Raw genomic sequence first — 19,838 nt, forward strand, 5'->3', positions numbered from 1 at the left:
TCCCTGGGGAGGGGTTACCATTTGGCAGGCTTTCTTGACCCTCCCTGGGGAGGGGTCACTGTTTGGTGGCCTTTCTCGGAGGTGGGGTTTGGACTGAGGCAACTCCCAGGAAAAGGAGGCTTATGCCAAGAGCTGGAGTGAAGCCCCCAGGCAAACAATCCAGATTTTTTGATAATGGGGTGTTAGGGAGCTGGGGTGATGCTTCCGACCAAACAATGTCATCACTGAATAGGGCCAGTCCTTGGTCCACCAGGTGACTTCCAGCTTGGAGCTGCTACAACTGCAGCCCACACTGTTTGCCCTGATGGTAGTAGAAGGGGTTGGGGGGTAGGAGGGTGCAGTGGTGCTGCCCTTAGGATACAAACACAAAGGTAGAGCCCAACAAGTCTCGGGGAGGCCGACATTGAGGGTGGAGAGGTGTGTGACATCCTGGAATCTCCCCCCTAATGCCCTGCTTAGCCACGAGATCATCCTGACTTTGGGCAATAGCAAGATGAGTCCCTGCAATGGTCCTGTATTGATGGTACGTCAGAAACCAGAATCTTTGAACCTTGCCAATGACTCACTGCAATGACTATTTGTATGTAAACTGTTTGGGCATACTGCGTCCTGACGTACTGCCTTTTCCAATGCCACTACAATGAACAAATCTGCAATGGAAGGGTAGGGAAAGCTGGGAGAACAGAGAGGTGGACCTAGATACTTCAAGGCAATGACTGGTGTAAGAAAAGACTGCGTGCTAGTTACCACCAAGGGCCATGTGGGCGTCCATGGGCTACCTCTGAGGGCTATGATGGTGTCTGTGGCCTGGGCTGTGGCAGAGGGCCGTGCTGACACCCATGGTCCATGCTGTCAACAGAGATATCGTATGGTATTCTGTGATCTGTGCTCCCGCTGACTGCAAAGGACAAGGAAGCTGCTTTGCATTGGCATCAGTGACTGCAGACTCACAGCTGAGAGGGACATGGACGGCACCAGTGACAACACTTACCCCACCACCAAACAAATAAACAACAGCCTAGATAGGAAACCATTGATGAGAACTCCTAAAGATTGTGATAGGGATATTGAAGTGCAGCTCTGCACCACTGAGAGCTTCTGGCGGGGGTGCAGCTGGGGAAAGACTTGTGGGTATGTTTTTGTTTGTGTGTTTTGGTTTTTTTCTTTCTTCTTCTTTATCTTTGGAGTGGGTCTCACTGTTCCTATTAAACGTATCATGGCTGAGTCCTACAGCGAGGTCACAGGGGTGAGGGGCAGACCTGGGAGGACTGAGGAGTGAGTGTGATCAGGGCGCATGATGTGAAATTCCCAAACAATCAATACAAATATGATGAAAAGAAAAAGAAACTTAGAAGCCGAATTGAACCCTGTGGACAGCCTCCACCAACCTGGAAGCAGACTCCTCCCTGTCAACGTTCAGGGGAGGCCATAGTCCCACACTACTTTGCACAGCCGGAAGAGGCCCAGGTCCATCTGGTTTCACAGAAATGGGGTCTGTGTTGCTTCAAGGCCCTGTATCTGCCATAGGTTATTCCACAGCAAGAGGAGAGAGGAAGCTATTTATTTACTCATTTATTTACTTAGTGTATAAGGATTTTTTAAAAAGCTATTTTAAGATATTTATTTATGATTGTTTTGTTTTTGAGACAGAGTCTCACTGTGTAGCCTTGTCTGGTCTGGAGATCTGCTGTGTTGACCAGGCTGGCCTTGAACTCATAGAGATCTACTTGTTTCTGCCTCCCCAGTGCTGAGATTAAAGTCATGCACCACCATGTCTTTCCTGAAGGAAATTTTCCTTCTCCTTCCCTTCTCTTCTTCCCTCCCCTCCCCTCCCTTCCCCTTCCCTCCCCTCCCCTCCCCTCCTCTCCCCTCCTCTCCCCTCCCCTCCCCTCCCTTCTTCCCTCCGCTGCCTTCCCTTGTCCTGCCCTCCCCTCCCCACTTCTACTTCTTGCAGTGCTGGGAACAGAAGCAAGGGTTTCCCAGGCAAGTACTCCACCATTGAGCCACACCCCAACCTCCAGTTTTCTATTCATCTTTCCATTTGGGGGTCTAGTTCAGTGCTTGGCTTCTAAAAATTTTCAGGGTTCCCAACTTGGGGATATGTTCTGGAGTGGATTTCACAGCCCCACAATCTTTTCAAGATTGTTTACTGAGGGCTTAGGAGCTCCTCTCACTCCCACCCCAGGTTCATTTTTTTTTTCATCAGATCCAGAGGCTGGAGGTCCTGGTATGGTTAAGCCTGGGGGACACAAGCGTCAATACATGCCTTGAGCAGAAGCTAGCGGGTTAGAGTCTACTACAGGAGCTGGGTCTTGGCCTTCTAACCAGTTGTAGCTCGGCTGGAGGAACCAGAAATCTCTACAACCTGCTGCATTTTGCAAGCAACATACTGTTGGGCATCTGTGAAAGCTTAGTTCTGTGGGCAACCTGTACCTCCGCCAGGAGTGAGACTGATCCAGCCTGGAGAAGAGAGAATTGCCAGGGTGAGGTAGAGCAGGAAAGCCCAGGCCTTGGCAATAGTGCGAACAGAATGCGGAATCTCAGGGCAAAGGACACAGCGGACACCTAGGAAGCTGGCTGATTCTGACTGTGCCTTTTAATAGCCCAGGTGCTGGGTAACCATTTCCTCAATAGGCTCCCCTGGGCCTTGGGGGATGTTTGGCAGTGCCAGGGTATTTTTAGCCCTCTAGCAGCAACTGGAGCAAAGCACTCAGCAGGCCTGCCTTGCTCTGGACTCTGAGACATACTCGGTGGCTTTCACAGGGGGGAATATGAGCTCTTCAGGTCTGTTCTAGCTCTCTGCCTCACTCCTGGGCTCTTTCAAGGGTCTTAGAGGGATGTCTGGTCCTCATCAGCTGGTTGCCACTGGGCACGCTTGCCCAGGGTGTGTATGGGAAAGGCGATAGAATGAAAGTCAGTCTTTTACCAAGACATGAAGGGCACAGAGCCAGAGGCTCCCTGGATGACTGACTGCTGGCTACTCTCTGGAGGAAGATAACGAGGTGTGCGAGGAGCATATCCTTTCTAAGAGCAAAACAGAGAGCTTCAGGTTAGGTGTGTGGTGTGGAGGACCAGTGGACCCAGGCAGAAGGAGGGAAAGGGTGGACGGGGTAACAGGGAACCACTTCCTGGGGACCCAGGGACAGACAGACATTCAGAGCCAGCTTGCTGCTTCTCACCATCCCGACGCGGCGCTTGTTTAATGTTTGCAGTTAATAGGTCAGTCCTGAATATCGATCTGACAAATATTTGCTAGATCACTGACCTAGGGGACTTCCCGTGCCAACTCCTCCCCAGCGGCAACCTGTGAACTGGTCCCTTGATCCCCTAGGGGTCAGGTCCAGTCCGGAAGAGACCCTTTCCTGCAGGTGGCTGTACTGTTCCACCTGTGGGTGTGGACTGAGGTCTGGGGCAACCACCTGCGCGAGATCCTTTGTTTGAAGTGGCTCCTCGGTGCAGGTGGTCAGAAGCAGTCAAGACTTGTCGCAGCTGCCCACACTGGGACACACACCACAAGGTCTAGGCTGCCTGGGTCCTGTTCCTACCTCGGCCACACTGTCTACCCAACGCTGGGAAGGAGAGGCCTTGCTTTTTGGAGACAACAGGTGGAGACCCAGGGAGGCTTGAGTCAGAGCCTGGGAAAATTCCTGCTTTTCCCAACACACACATTGACATTCGCATTCACATCTGGGCAGGAGCACACACCCGAGCACGCACACACACACACACACACACACACCATCACCATCATTGTCATCACCCCACTGTTGTGCCATATCCCCCAGGCAGCCACCACCCTGGATCCCACTCTGGTTCAGCTGTCATCTCCTAATGAATTCCTGCAGCTTCGATTCTAGCTTTGCTTCGTTTTTCTGGGTTGGAAATCAGGAAAGATCAGGCAGCATGGTCAAGCTCACACCGTGAATGGAGATGTGGAGGTCAAATCCAGATGTGTGCTCTTTCCGAGGGGAAGAGAAGCCCTGGGGAACATTTGTACTTGTTCTCTGAGATTTGGAGCAAGTACTGAAAAATTAAATGACTTTATTTTGTGTAGGGTTCTCCATCACTCAAAGTCAGGCTGTCAGTGAAATAAACCTCCGAGGTCTGAGTACCTCTGCAGGTCTAGCTGCCCATTCACCTGGTCTTTTCCCATGTGCGAGCTGCCTTCTCACCTCTCCTGTGGTGGTGTTTACTTTTCCTCCAACGTCTAGCTCAAAAGCCTATCTTCTTGTGATGCACGCCTTCATTTTCACCCTGTGGAGACCCTGAGATCCTTTCCTGACACTCTCCAGCCTCAGTTCATGCCGATTCACTCTGGGCATTGCCATCACCATGTCTGACTGGTATGCTACCATTTTCTATGTTGTATCAGATTGTCCTGCTTATTCATTTGGAAGAGGTAATGTCTGCGTGGCTTGCAGGCCATGGTATGCTGGGAAAACAGCTGTCTGGGAGAAAAAGCACCTGAGGAGTACAGCCAGCCAAATCTCACGGTGTAAATATTCTTATCCACCGTGGTCAATGTCAAGCTAGAATGATTTATGAAATCCCGGAGCAGGTGAAGGTGGGCTCTCTCAAAGTCGAGCTAGTAGCTAGTAGCTAGCCGTTCCTGGGCCTGCTGCTGCATTCTCCTGTGTCTGTGTTTAGTAGGTGGGCCCAGCCTGTACCACACACCCTTACTTGCAGAGAATATTCAATTCTAACACGGGGGGGGGGCAATTTTCTTTTTCAAAGCTCTTACTTCTTACTTTTCTCCTGAAAGAATTAGAGTGAATGTCAGGGAAGAGCCTTTTCAGGTAGACCCGGTGACATTTCTTCTGCATCTAATGCTCTCTGTATCTAATGTTCCTTGGCAACTTCACTTTGATAAAGAACTGGGGATGATTCCTAGTCCCTTCGTTGTCTGGGGTTAGAATAGGGGAGTGACTTCATGCAGTGCTAAGCCTGGATTTCCAGAGGCCCTGCATCTTTTTTGTCATTGAATCAATACATTTATTGATACCCATTTTACATATAATTCAATGAAATAATCTATAAATATAAAAGCATTTTTTTCCCCTTTGGCTGTCAACATGGTCCATGTAAATACTCAACGGTCAGTCATCTGCAGAAAGCGCTCCAGGTCTCACTGCTAGGTTACAAGCCCTGAGTACCTGTCGCTCAACAATGGCACTGATGCCCTTCAGTGACCCAGTCGTTTTGGAATGTGACCGCTGGAGACTCTGCATCTTAATGTGCTTCACTTGGGACTCGGGCAGCTCTCCTGTATGAAGCCCACACTGCTTAGACCATCCTGCAAAGAGAGAGCCAGACTCTGAGGGCAGAGATACACCATCTCCGATGAGCGATCCCAGACCAGCAAGTCCCAAGAAGCCCAGCAGCAAGCCAACGATGCCCATGCATGCATGCCAACTGGGAACAGAAAAGTTACCCAGCCAAACCCAACCTGCGCGGTCAATATAAGTTAAATGTGCTAACCACTAAATTTTTGCTTTTTTGTTATTGTTAAATAAAGCAGAAGCCAACTCCTATACCATCCTCTATTCTTACACGAGCTTTTGTTTTTGTTAGGTTTTTATGAGACAGGGTCTCTCTGTGTAGCTTTGGCTGTCCTGGAGTTAGATATATAGACCAAGCTGGCCTTGAATGCACAGAGATCCTCCTGCCTCTGCCTCTCAGTGCTGGAAGTAAGGTGTGTGCCACCATGCCCGCCCCATCCTTGTACATGTTAGGAGCTAGCTCTGATTGTGCTACCCCGTCTGAGTGAGGGAAAAAGAAGAGCCTGTTCCCCGCTGTCTGCTAACCACAGACAAATACTCCATCCCCTGTAGCACTTGTCTTCTAGAAGAGTCTCACCACCACCCTAAAGAGCCCATAGGAGCCCTGGCATGTTTCAATTGCTAATAAGGTGGGCGTGGAGAAAGCAGCTATAACACTAAAAAAAATTATGGCTAAGAGAGACCTTAGGGGTCTGCAGCAGGTGGACACTGGTTAGACCCCAGCTAAGGTGATCTGGCCTTTGGCTTTGCCTATGTCATGGTGCCCTGGGTTGGAAACTGCCCCACCCCCACCCTGATCAATGAAACCCTGGATACCTTTTTCCAGGAAATGTACAGATGAGAACAGGAAACTGGCAGGTTGCCTATTTTTCTTCCCCTGCAAAATGATTTTTATTAATTTGGGCGAACAAAGCATCCTAACGCACTGGGGGTGGGGAAGAGAAAAACTACACTTGATACATTTCTACTTTTGACTGGAACGTCCTTGCCTGCAACCTGGGAAAGAATTATGAAAAACTGAACTCCACCCTTTGTGTCCTCTAGGGTTGAGCTGTCGAAACTCCCTGGTGGCAAAGGGGCACTCTAGACCAGGGGAAGCAGCCCACGAAACAGCCTTGTGGCTGCTCTGGGGGGCCCTGTGGTTTCCCTCCAGCCAGCTGTGTGACCTTGAGTAAATGACCCAACCCTTCTGAGACTCCACATCACACGGGACTAGATGGGTAAGTCCTGCTTCTCCTCACCATAGGGTATTTCCCACACATTGAAAGACACACACGGGGAGAGCTAGACAAACCTGGCGTTGACATCCATGCTACGGGTGGAGGTGTGTGTAAACTTGGTTCTATCACTATGTACCCATTGAGATAACATGGATATAGTGAGGGTCTCTCTCTCTAATGGCTCCATAGTTATTTAATCTTGGGACATCGTAAGAGCAGACGGACAAACATCAGTTCTCCCGCTACTGAGGTACAGCTCACTAATAAGCTGTGTGATCCTGGACAGATGATCTCACCTCTCTGGCCTTCTATTTCTTTCTCTAAAATATAATGTCATGGAAAACTTTTCAAATGTCAAATTCAATAAATATTGACAAAAACATGCCTACTGAGTTGTATGTACGTGTGGTATGTTTTTACCTACTTACAGAAGACTTTCATGGCTCAAAAGTCTAATTGGGCTTTATATGTGTGTGTGTGTGTGTGTGTGTATGCATATACAATACACGTGCATATATGTGCACATATATAACGACTATATGTACACACACGTGCATGCATACACACATGCACTATACACACACACACACACACACACACTCAGAACTTTGGGGATGTTCTCATTTTTCAGTTTTAGAATTGTAACTTTATTCAGTTATCCACGGACACCTGGTGTATTTTTTACTTTTTCTATGAAACTTCTCTGGGTGTTACAGGAACATCTTCGATGCTTAGTGTAGGGCGTTGTGACTGGATAGAATGAGACAGTCTACCTAAAGCATGGTACTTGGTGCCTAAGCCAACTCATGTTTAATCTGAAGCTGCAGCAGCCACCAGCCCCTTTGCTAGAGTGTGGCTCCTGCTCTTACTGCTTAAGAACTGCAGCGGGGGAAGGCAGCCATCCTGGCTCCCAGGACACGGGTCATTTTCTATTTTTAAGTCTTTCCATGGCTATCTACTTTCTGTTGGGGATAGCCCATCACAGTCTTCCCCTTGCTACTCTCCCCTCTCTTGAGGTCTGGATCTCATACACAGAGGTCTTGCCTGAGGCAGTCTCCTGTTTTAGGTAGACTGGGGAAACCTTCCCATTCCCACAGTGAACTTGCCATTTCTTTCTCTAGGCTTGGTTCCATACTCTGCCGGCTTGCGTGTACGGCCCTGAGTTTTATGAACTACATTTCCCAGGATCCCCAACTCACTGTCTTCCTGGTAGCTGTAGCCAATGGGAGACACTAGCAGAAGATTGGTGTTCTGACGAAGAGAGAAACCGAGGTGGGAGGTGGGCCTGCATCAACTCTTTCAGCTTAGGGCGTTAGCCTTGCTGGGCTCCAGGTTACAGCGAGAGTTATGACTTTCTTCTCTTTTGTCCCTTCAGCCCAAGGAAGCGGCAGTTTCGAGCAATCTCTTCCAGCTCTCCTGTCACCTTTTAACTAGGCTCTTGGATGAAATCACTATTGAACTGATCGTCCTTGGCTTTGTTTTTCTGATGGGATTCTGCCTGCTGCAACTATCCTGACAAAAATCTAAGCCGACTATGTGCCTCTGTATCCACAGACTCCCAGCAATTGAGGATTGAAAATAGCTGTACCAAATACATACAGACGTTTTTCTTGTCGGTTTCCTCTAAGCAGTACAGTGGAACTATTCCCATAGCATTGACATTGGACTAGGTTATATGAGTCATGTAGAGATGGTTTAAAGTACGTGGGAGGATAGATGTAGATTATATGCAAGGACTTCACCATTTTAATAGTGTGTGCTTGTGTGTGTGTGTGTGTGTGTGTGTGTGTGTGTGTGTGTGTGCGCGCGCGCGTTTCTGAGCGTTGTGGATTCTGAGTGTTGAGTTCTGGTTCAAGAACAGGGCAAGAACTCTTCCAACAGGTACCATTCTACCCTTTATGTAAGGGATCTGCGCATGCCTGCGTTTTGGCATCATACAGGAGGGAGGAAGTCCTGGAACCAATGTCTCTCAGATGCCAAGGACTGAATGTATCTGAATGCTCTCACCATGTAACTTGCTGGTCATGATTTTACAGATGTGTTTCAGGGGACTTTTTGTTTGGCAATTTCTAGCTGAATCTTCCCTAGAGGGTGAATGTCCACCCGTCTCTGGTAGATGGCTAACAAAAAGGCCTACACCTATTTTCTTCCGAGGGTCAAACCCCTTTACAATGTACTTGATTTCTCTCTCTCCTTCCCCCCCCCCCCATCCCTCCCTATCTCCATTTTCCTGTTTTTCTGACTGTAGTTCAGGCTAGTCTTGAACTCATAACCCTCTGTCCTCAGCCTTGCTAGTGTGGGATTACAGGTGTGTACCATCACCCTAGGCTCACGATTCATATTTGCCACTCTTCCCAGAGAGAGATGGAGTCCATTTCCTTCTTCCTGAAGCTATAGCCCCTACGATTTGGCTAGTAAAATGTGGCAGAAGCAATCCTGTGCCCCAAGAGGCACGACAGGTTTCTCTGTTCTCTCTGGAAAACCTGCCTAGGCCGACCTGCTGGATGACAACAGGACAGAGAAGCAGTCGCCACTCCAGTGGACCCTCTCTTGAGCAGCTAGGCCCCAGACAAGCGGGCCGTGCCCTCAAATGTGTGGTGGGAGGCCCAAGGGAGGTGGGCTGAGGCCAGAGCAGTCTTAGGCATATGAGTAAACCAAACATGCAGGAGACAGCACAAAGCAGAGAATGTCATTTGCTCCCTTAAGCTCCTGGTCCTAACACAAGCTGTCCCCAGTACACATGAGGGACCCCTAAGTAGGAGTGAAGCAGTGCGGTTGAAACTGGCTCTGACCTCAGAGGCTGACCAGAGAAAACATGTACAAGCAGTTAAACAATGAAGTCTACTGGTCAAGTTTATGATGCAAATGCTGAATGTAGGGTTCACCTGCTGCAGGAATCCCTGCCGCTCCGGTGAGGTACCCCTAGGTAGGACTCTGAAGGGGGAACGTCTGTACTCTGTTGCACTTAGAAGTGAGGCAGAGAAAGGCTACTAGTTAGTTGCCTGACCCAAGCATCTTCGCCTGTCTTACTATTTCTTAGATGTGATGTTCTGTCCTTGCAGAAATCATTGGACAGGATCCTGACCCAGCAGGAAGGTATTGCCTTTAACCTCGTCTTTCCTCCCATGTCCAGTTCTGTCTCATGCTGAGGCTGCTATCTCTATCCCAAATGAGGCAGCTCATTTATGATTGTCTCACAGACAGCCATTCCTTGGCCCCTCTTTGGGCCTGATAGTAATACCAACTGGACCTTCCTGGCACCTTCTAGAATAGTTTATGGAATCATCTAGATGGGTTTCTTCTTCTGGCCGATCAGCTCTCTACTTGTTGAATAGGGTCACAGCGGAATGGAAGCGCTGCAGGGCCTCAGACTAGGGCAGGACTTTCCTTCCTTGGGCTGCCTGGAATCACTGCAAACCTGCCCCTCTATGACATCACAGATGCGACGATTCTCGGTGGGTCCATTCCTTGTACCTCGTTCCCTTTGTTTAAGGAATGTCAAATGCCTATCACTCCATGAGGCTTTCCTCTTCCCCATCCATTCTGTGATGTGGAAAAATTATTTCTCTTAATTATCAAAACCTCTGAGTTCACTGACTGCTGGGACGTCCATCTCCCTCCTTAGAGGATTACCTGGTTCATCCTAAACAGGTTCCTATCCTTGGTGCTCAGAAGGTGTGGTGGACCTTTTCATTTGTGTGATCCTGTTTTTTTTGCACCTGCCAGTCCCTTCCTGTTGGAGACCCTTCCAGATCTCTCGTTTGCAGCTGTCTGCTCCTAGCCTGGAGTCTATGTTGCTCAGTATGGAAATTCACTCGGGGCAGATGTTTTTGGCAAACCATTGGGCTGTGGCTGACCTGGAGGGTGGGGTTAGTGCACGTGTGTGAGGGTTCCTTTCCTCTCTGGGCCATCTGGGCTCTCTGGTGGAGGAAGCTATAGCTGTATTTATAGTGTCAATGACTAATGGAAGTCTGGTAATAAATAATGGTGGCCAAGAATCTTGGAGGCATGCCATCCTTGGAATCAAATTCTTCCCCAGCTGCATCTAAGGTTGGGAGGCTTCTACTGCATGCCAGATAGAAACCCCTGGTTAGAGGTGAGAGAAGGAAACAGCTTAGGGAAGAGCAGGGACTTGATCTGAACACCCTAGCTCCATGGATCTTGTTGGATTTCTTCCAGATTTTGGACAAATTGAAGCCGCTCCCAGAGCTGGGCAGTGGCAAAGCTTGTGGGTTCAGAAGGAACGCGGGGCAGCCCTTCTAGACTGAGCTCCCGGTGCTGGGAGCATTCGCGCATCAAGGAGACAGCAGGGCCTCCCATTCATAGTGACAGAGAAAAGTGCTCTCTGGAACCTACTGGGAATGGACCTTCAGAACATGTTCTGGGGCTCACAGAAGGTGCCCCAACCCTTGGGAGGCATCTGGAGAGCAGCCCAGAGGAGGCAGAGAATTCCTTACGAGACAGTTAAGTCAGGAAAGCTTTGTCAAGTCTCTCTCTCTCCCTCCCTCCCTCCCTCTCTCTCTCTCTCTCTCTCTCTCTCTCTCTCTCTCTCTCTCATCTATCTCTATCTATCTATCTATCTATCTATCATCTATCTTATCTGTTTATTGATTTGTGGTGCTGGGAATGGAATCCAAGGATTATACAACCTAGGCAAGCACTCTTACCTTTGAACCTCACTCCCATCTCCAAGTCTCACTCAAAAAGTGAAACAGAGCTTGTCTGCGTGATGTCTATCATGGCTACAAATATGTTGGGTATACATGGGGTACACGTGTAGATATATAGATCTGTATATGCATGACAGTGTGCTTCTGAATGTTTTTGTGGGTATAAACATACATGCATTGTGGGCTTGTTTCTAAGAACATATACACACGTGTTTATGTATGTAAGAATACATGTGTATGTTTGCACACACATGTGTATGTGTTTGTGAAGAACAGCCCAGACCCTGGCATTGTGTTAGATCTGGTTTTGTTCTCTGTCACGGGAGCAGGTGAGAGTGCAGTGAGAAGCCATCTGTGCTAGGAGGTCCGGCCTCCTGCTCTCATCCTTCTGCCTCAACTGAAATTCCTGCTGAGTTCTTTCCTTGTGGCCGACAACCAGTTCGTTGCTGCCTAAAGATGACCAGCAAAGCAATGCATGCTCCTTGTAAAAAAAAAAACTAGCAAGCCTTCAGGCACACAAGGAAGATAAAAATTGCCCTTTGTCCTCCGAGCAAGAGTCCTGGCTGTCGTTTAATAGAGTTTTCCTCTCCAAGGTACTGCAAAGACTTGAGGGTCAGAGGAGAAGGCAATGTGGAGGCTGCCGTTCCCCGGGCCCTTGCTCTCTGACCCCATGGTCAAGTCTTAGAATCTCAAGGACTCTCTTTCACCTTGCTCCTGCTGTTATGGAATTCTTCATGAATCATGAAGTCCTGAGCGGACTAGTCTTGCTCAAGCCGTGGAGACAGACACACGGAGCTGGGTCTAATCCTGAGGGTTGCTTCACTTTGCCGAGTCAGCCATCTGGTCTCTCTAAGCATCCGTGTCCTCATCTCTACAATGGGATAAGACAACCACCTTCAAGGGGAGCTGTCTGGGTGCGAACGGTGTCTTTCTCTGCCTGCATTTGTACCGTCATCCCCACCCTCACCCTGCCCACCACTTTCCACTCTCTGTTGCACACTGCAGAGGGCTCCCTTGGCCGCGGCTGCCCAGTAGGTTTGGTCAAATGAGTGGAAGTGGAAGGCTGAGGAGTGGAGACTGGGGATGCCAGGGAGCCTCTTCTCATCCTTCCTTTACTTCCCGCGGTGCCAACTCAGGCAGTGGTGGCAACTCTGCTGTGGCTCCAGGTCCTGCTGTGGCCTCAAATCATTGGCTCAGGGTCATCTACTGTTGTCCTCTCCTGCCCAGGCCTCGTGTTGGTAACAATAGCTACCAGGTGACACAATCCCAGTTCAGCTCCTGAACAATTCAATTCAACAGCCAGGTCCCTACATTGACAGGTCCTGGGCGGTTGTGGTTTTACGCTAAGGCCCTATGCAATATAGAAATGACAAGCAGGGCTGGGTCGGGCAGTGCGTAGGTTACTTCCCAGAGCACCATGGCCTGCAGCTATGGCCCCTGATGAGCTCGTGACAGTCTTACCAGTTAAAGCAAGGATTTCGTAAGTCCTGCCTTCTTCCTCTTGACCCAATAGACTCGTTTCCATCGTGTGGAGTAAGGAGGTGGGCTCTGGAGTAACAGAGGCAGCTGTGGCTTGAATCTCAGATTCATCCTTTCTAGCTGGCTGATCTCGAGTCACATTTGGGGGTTGGCAGAGCTCAGTGGTAGAGCGTCTGCCTGGAATGTACAGGTGTCTATCCCAGCACCCAAACCCAAAAGCAAACAACTCCAGCTGTTGTGTCGACAGCTAGGGGTTAAGGATGGCTAATTAAAGGAGATGACGGATTCTCAGTGCTTGATGTGTATAAGTGATCATTTTTATGGAATTATGAATAATATTATGATTAGATTACCACCACAGTCCCTTCTTTCAAGAACTCAGAGGTCTTTTTCACTTGGATTTATATTGCAGGAAATTTGGACACTGTGACCATGTATTGCTGTGACTGATATAATAAAAAACTGAACACCAATAATTTGTCAGGAGGGATAGGCGGGGTTTCCGGGGAGAATGAGGAAGAGAAGGAATCGAGGTGGACACACGTGGGAGGTAAAAGCCACGTGGTAAAACGTAGATTAATAGAAGCATTTAAGTTATAAGAGCTAGCGGGACGAGCCTAAGTTAAGGCTGAGCTTTTTTAACTAATAAGAAGTCTCCGTGTCATTATTTGGGAATTAGCTGGCGGGACAGAAAAAGAGTCACCGGACGTAAAAATGGCTTACTCCCGTTTTTTCCCAATATCTCTCTGTATGAAGAGCTCAGTGGGTAACTTTTCACAGTCGCCAAGAGTCATGGGGAATGAAGGTAAAACACCCAGAACCTTTCCTTCCAACACTGGCCTCAGAGCAGCAGTGATTTGAGATCACCCTCCAAAGATGGGAACCTATCCATAAGGCACAGCTGGGCCTAGAGGGGTCTCTGATGGGCGGAGCCAAGGCTTAGCGGAGGAGAGTCACTCACGGCAGGAGGGCGTGGCCTGGCCCATGTGAGAGTGTGTCGCTGGAAATCTGTTCTTTCCCTACAAGACACTTAGAAGTAGCTTTTGCAATTCTCCAGCTCCCTTTTCCCTCCCTCCAGACCCCTAAGCTAGCTTTGCCTGAAACATCTTTGCATTCTTGTCTACCCAGAAAACGTCTATCTATCCTTCAAGACCCAGCTGAATTATCATGTTGGGGCTTCTTTGGTGCCATCCCCAGGCATAATTAAGCACATCCCCGTGTTTTCTCAAGCGTCTGCAGCTACTGCTGTGGCACTTTCACTTCTGTGTACCCTTAATAACTCATACATGCTTTTCTCGTGCCCCCTGGCACGTTCCTACAACAGCAACAGCCACAGCCCTGCTCGGGACTGTCGGTGGCTGTTTAGAACTCACCAAGGGGTAGATACTCGGTGTTACCTTCCCACGGGGACCCTCATCGCTTCTCTATGAAGTGTTCGCATTTTACAGATGAGGACACATACCCGTGCTCAGATCTACCGCACCCGGGTTCTAAATTCCTCTCTCTCATTTTTCCTGTGAAACCCCAGAGGACAAAAAAAGGAGATCTGGTTATACCCTGTCTCTGTACCCAGATGCGGGCAGGGTGCCTGATACCAAGCGATCACGGTTACCTAAACGACGCAAGAAATCAAAGCATTCTATGGCACTGATGTGCGGAGGTTTGTTAAACCATTTCCCATGTGTTACTCTAGCTCCGGATATTCTCTCTTTCTTGGACTGGATTATTTCCTTTGGGTCAGTTCCTGGGAGTGGAGCGACTGGATCCGAGGATGTGGCGCTTCCTCGCTCCGCCACGTCATCTTCCGCTTTTCGGAGCCCCGCGGAGCGAAAGAGCTAAGCGAACCAGGCAGCCCTGAAAGCCTGGTTCTCACCTCGACCTTGACGCGGTTGCCCTGCAGGTGCCTCTGAGCGTCGGGGGCCCGCGCTGCGTCCCGCACCGCAGTATTTGAATAGCGATCGGGGCCCCGGGATTGTGTCTCCCTCCCCCGCCCCCCCCTCCAGCAGCTGCCTCGTTGGCAGCTGGATTCGGCCTGGGGGCGGGGACCAGACCCGGCTTCTCGCCTGCGGTTCGGCGCGCAGCTTCCTTATTTGGAGGGGGTGGGGGTGGGGGTAGCCAGAACCGCGGAGACCGCCAGGGAGGAAAATGTAGGGCAGAGGGGGGCGAGGAGAGCATCCCCCGGGAACATCCCCCGGGAACAGGTGTGTGTGTGTGTGTATGCGTGCGTGAGCTCGCGCAGAGCAGAGGGAGGCGAGGAGAGCACCTCCCCCCCTCCCCCCCGGGACAGGGTGTGTGTGGTCCCCTTCAGCGCCATTCCAGGACTGGAATATGGCAGGTGTGTGTGTGTGTGTGTGTGTGTGTGTGTGTGTGTGTGTAGTCCCCTTCTGCGCCACTCCGGGGTTGGAACGTGGCAGCTCTCCACTCTCCTGCAGGGACCCCCAAATCACCGCAGGAAGGAGACAGTGCTGGAATTCCTCCAGCTGAGCAGGGCCACTCCGGCGGCCTGTGAGTGATAGAAGGTTCAAGGATACTGGCTCCTCCTGACCTCCACACACGGACCTCCGCTCGCAGTCTTTGTGTTCCACTTTCATCCTCTCCGGGTGTTTCCTCTCTTTGTGTTATAAACCCCAAAGGGCGAATATACCCTCAAAAGCAGGGGACACCTACATAAATGACCAGCAAGCCCCCCACTGAAGCGTAGCTGACCAATCTAAGGCAAAGGCATCTGGTGAAGGGTATCTAAGTAGCTAACCGTAATGCACATTGGGGCACGTTTGTCTGTGTGAGGATGCCACATTCCCTGGAACAGTCACGTGAGTGCTGGGAATTGAACCCAGTTCCTTTGGAAGAGCGGCCAGAGTGGCCAGTGCTCCTAACTGCTAAACTGTACGATTTAGGGTTGTCAGAAAAAAATCTCAGGACGCTCAGTTAAATTTGACTTTCAGATGGGCAATGAATAACATTGTGCTGTAAGTTTATTGCATGAAATATTTGATAAAAGAATGTCTGAGATATTGCAGAGCAGACAATAAAAATTATCCTCTAAAATACAAATCGAACCAGGCACCCAGTGTTTTTTATTTGCTAAGTCTGTCAATGCTAATTCCTTCTTTGCTTGCATTTAAACTCTTGGAATTCCATATCCTCCCCTCTCCAGCTCTCCTCCCCCAACCAGTTTCCTTCTTTTTGATTTTTCGTGGAGACTTGGTTTCTCTGAGATGGTCTATTTTTTAATTTCCCTCATCCTCTGGGTTTTATTTACTTTAGCTAACTCACCCTGGGTCTCAATTTAAAAGTCTTTGATGCTCCTGCTAGAGACCAGGGTTGAGGGGCCTAAGCTTTAGGGGGATTTCTTAAGGACATTGGAAGGAAATTAAACCTCAGAAAATATGCTTGATCTCCCCCCCCCCCCTTTTCTTTCTAAGGAAATTCTGTGGATTGAGCTCAGTTTATGTCACATGAGCACAAACAGCTGAATTAAGGCCAAAAAGCTCATTTCTCAAGCCTCCACCAGCTGCGGGTCCTGCCAATAAATGGTTTGTCTCTCCTTCATGAGTGTTTTCTCAGGGTTTCCATCCTCAGCTGAACTTGTGCAAAGAGGCCTCGAACCTGTAGACTCAGAGGGCCCTGAGGGTCTGAGGAGTCAGCAAGAGCAGGGTTTCCCACACAACAGCTCCCAGGTTCAGGCTGACCCAGTCTCATAACGTAAGCTCACAGAAAGTGGGACCTCGAAGTTGTGATTAAAAAACAAACACACCCAAAGCAACAAACCCCCAGTTCTCTCCAGAGGACGCTCGCCTGAGACCAAGGAAGCCAGAGCAGGACTTCTCGGCAGCTGCTGAGAGGTGGCAACTGAGCAACCCACCTGCCTCTGACTGCTAGGGGTGACTCAGAGTGCGTGAGTCCTCTCTGTTCCTTCCTTAGAGCATCTACCCCCCTTCACCCTACCTCAGGAGGACCAGCTCCATAAGTCACTCTTCAGTGGCCTCTCTTCCCTGTCCTCTTCCTCATTCCTTGCTGGTGCTTCCTAGAACCCCTCCCCCATCACATGCTATACTTGACGCCCCTTTCTCTGGGCTGGCAGTGGAGGTGCCCACCTTGGTTTGGTGCGTTACTCTGACTCATACACTGCTTTCTTGGTTACCACATGAATTCTTGATATAAAGGCTGCCAGAAACAGAAGACCCCAGTGTTTGATTTCTGAGGCTTAACCATTTTAAGTCATTGTGGTATGAGGCCTTGTATTAGCGTTTTCCAAGCCTAGCCTCTTCAGGTCTACATTGGATCTGCTCATTTAAAAAAAAGGAAAAGGAGAGAAAGGAAGAAAGAAAGAAAGAAAGAAAGAAAGAAAGAAAGAAAGAAAGAAAGAAAGAAAAAAGAATAAAACCAGAAAGACAAGGTATTTAGAGTCCCCCCCGCCCCCAGGGAGATTGGCCCAATCCATCTGACTTAAGCCACAGCTTCCCATTACTCTATGTAGCCCAGTCAGTTTGATCTCTAACCAGATGGAAGGGGGGTCTTGAGGGAGATGTGGCACTGGGGGTACTTGGTGGGTACATTATGACATAACATTGGTGACTGATAAAGCCTGCGGGGAGGGGGTCAGCAAGGGACATTCATGTTTATGGGAAGGCTGGTCTTCTGGGAGGCAGCATTTGGCTCTGGATACAGTCTATTGTAAGGTGCGGATCTACATCCAGGGTGGAGCCGCAGCTACTGGAATGGCCAGGTTCTTGTGTCCCAGGACAGACTGAAACCAGACCAAAACAAGCAATAACAACAGAAACCCCACCAGAATGCGCAGGTGATAGAAACAGAGAGGGTTCCTAAGAAAGAGAAAGGCGCTCCCCAGAATGGACTACAAAGAGTCCTGGGCCAGGAGTCTCCTGCCTTTTGCAGGTCATTTACATAACACCTGCCGTCTCCCATGTTTGCGCATTGCTGGGCTTTGGTTGTTGTTGTGAGTAGCCCAGGTGGGGAAGAGTTTCTAGCCCTTTCTGGCCACAGGCTTCCTTTCATGTGTTAGTCTCCACACCTCTCCCCTCCTTCCCTACCTTCACGCCCGCCACGGAGCGCCTCCTGCTCTCAGTGTTCGCCTGTTGCAAGAATCAGCCCTGCTTCCTCTGTGCCTTGCTCCTCTCTGTCTTGGGAGCTCCTCAAATTTCCAAAAACCACAGTTATGTTTAAGAATCAAGTGTCAGGATGCTTTTGGTAGCAAGCAACAGAATGGACTCGGGCCGTGGGACCCTTTCCCTTCAATTCTCTCATCCATCCATCTCTGTAGTTTGCTTTCAAAGCAGGATCTCCCTGGGGTTCCCAGCCTTACACCCTCCAGATTGCATCTGTGTTCCTGCTACCAGGATAACTGAATTCTCTCGGGCCCACTCACTGTGGCAGTCTAGGTCAATTTCATCCATGACGTGACTTAAACTTAGCTTGTATCAGCCACTGGGGCAAGTGGTCTAGAATTTGCTGAATCTGGGCTGGGATGGGGTTAGGCACACAATGTCTGCCAAATAGTTGGGGAAGAATGAGAAGAGATTTGAGAACAGTTGCAAGTCTATGAAGGGGTGTCGTGCAGAGATAGGGGTCAGGTAGGAGAGCAGAGAACCCAAAGGAAGGAGCCAAGCATCCTAAGTTGATTCTTAGACAATGCCCTCTTACTGATGAGGTCTTTTACATCCAAGTCCTCTGAGGTACTTAGCTGTGTGCGTCAATTTTTTTTTCCTGATGTAGTAGGAGTTGTCTCCATCCTTGGCTGGGTTCCAGAAGGGATCCTGGAGGGGCCTTGTGTGCCGGTGAATTATTAAGGAAGTGCTCTCAGGGGGAAATGGAGGAAGCAGTTACGGGCAGCAAGAACACCAAGCTAAGAGTGATCTCTCAGGCGAAGCCCCCAGAGGATGAACTTAGCATGGTCTCCGGAGGCAGGAGGAAGGCACCTTTGCAAGGGACCTAAGCTGGTGACGAAGGATCTCACTCCTGCGGGGAGAAGGTAGATTCTAAGCACCCTGAGCTCACAGTGTTGGTGACCGTCCTCTTTGCTGTGACCGGATATCTTTCTAGAAGTGACACAAGAGGGGAGGGCTTTGTTTTGGTTCACAGTTCAGAGGAAGACAGTCTGTCAGGGAGGGGTAGGTAGAGAGGTAGGAGCGGTGCTGTCAGTGGTGCCAACCAAGAAGTAGAGAAGGGAAACACCAGGACTCAGATCAACTGCGTTTCTTTTCTCTATCTGTGCAGTCTGAGACCCCAGCCCGTGGGCTGCTGCCGTCTGCATACCGGGTGAGTCTTCCTTTCTTAGTCAACTAGGTCTGGAAACAATACTCAGGCGTGCCCCTCATTAATGGAAGTTTCTTTTTTTAGTTAGTTTAGTTTTATTTTTTTAAATATTTATTTTTATTCATGTGTGTGTATGTTCAGGTGTAGAGTCTGGAGGGGTGTCGGATCCCCTGGATCTGGAGTTACAGGTGGTTGTAAGTTACTTGAACTGGGTGCTGGGAGCTGAATTTGGGTCCTCTGCAAGACCAGCAATCGCTCTATCTATCTATCTATCTATCTATCTATCTATCTATCTATCTATCTATCTGAGACAGGGTTTCTCTGTGTAGCTGGCCTCAAACCCACAGAGTTCCACTTGCCTCCCAAGTGCTGGGATTAAAAAGCATGAGCCACCACCGCCTGGCCAGCAATCACTTTTAAGCAATGACCAGTCCCTGAGCAAGCTCCAGGAGTTTCTTAATTCAATCAAGTTGTCAATCAAATCAATTGATATACCGTCCCCTCACACAAGGGGACTGCAACAGTCTCAGGAAAGGGCCTCAACCACACTGCAGGGAGAGGAGTTCTTCAGACTTGGGAGGGGCTTGGGACATACCAAAGACAAAGAAGGAGCCAAAGTGCAGAATGGGGTGACTGTCCGCTCCAGGCCAGTTCTGGTGTCAGCCTCCCTCCAGCAAGCCAGATCTCACAGGTGTCACATTCCTGCTTCACCCTGAGGTATTGTCTGTTTGCTCAGGGCTAGGCTGACTGCTCAGCACTTCCAGCCTCTGAATTAGTTGTCAACATTTAAATCTCAGGTATTTTCAACATAAAAATCCAGTTCTCTGGCTCCTCTGGGGGTAAAAACAACAGCTAGGTTTGGATTCATAGGCCCATGTACCCTGTAGTATACGCCATAGAGTGACCCAGCCCAA

General features: G+C 49.4%; 2 long non-coding RNA genes across 4 annotated transcripts; one reads left to right on the forward strand and one right to left on the reverse strand.

Annotated features, from left to right (window-relative positions):
• The first annotated feature begins 2,651 nt into the window (after positions 1-2,651).
• LOC125413809 (uncharacterized) lies at positions 2,652-8,126 on the forward strand. Of its 3 annotated transcripts, none has more exons than XR_015004185.1 (4): positions 2,652-2,784; positions 4,212-4,343; positions 6,324-6,499; positions 7,875-8,126. It is a non-coding gene; the product is annotated as an uncharacterized LOC125413809 (long non-coding RNA). The 3 variants fall into 3 exon arrangements; XR_015004186.2 differs by lacking the exon at positions 7,875-8,126 and adding an exon at positions 6,689-6,829; XR_015004187.1 differs by having other exon boundaries at positions 2,711-3,002.
• On the reverse strand, positions 5,033-7,676 carry LOC125413810 (uncharacterized). The gene is made up of 3 exons (XR_015004184.1): positions 7,544-7,676; positions 6,096-6,156; positions 5,033-5,293 (listed from the first exon to the last, which is right to left on the reverse strand). It is a non-coding gene; the product is annotated as an uncharacterized LOC125413810 (long non-coding RNA).
• Positions 8,127-19,838: the final 11,712 nt, after the last annotated feature.

The sequence above is a fragment of the Myodes glareolus genome, chromosome 10 (genome assembly GCF_982192425.1).
Source record: "Myodes glareolus chromosome 10, mMyoGla1.1, whole genome shotgun sequence".
Lineage (NCBI taxonomy): Eukaryota > Metazoa > Chordata > Mammalia > Rodentia > Cricetidae > Myodes > Myodes glareolus.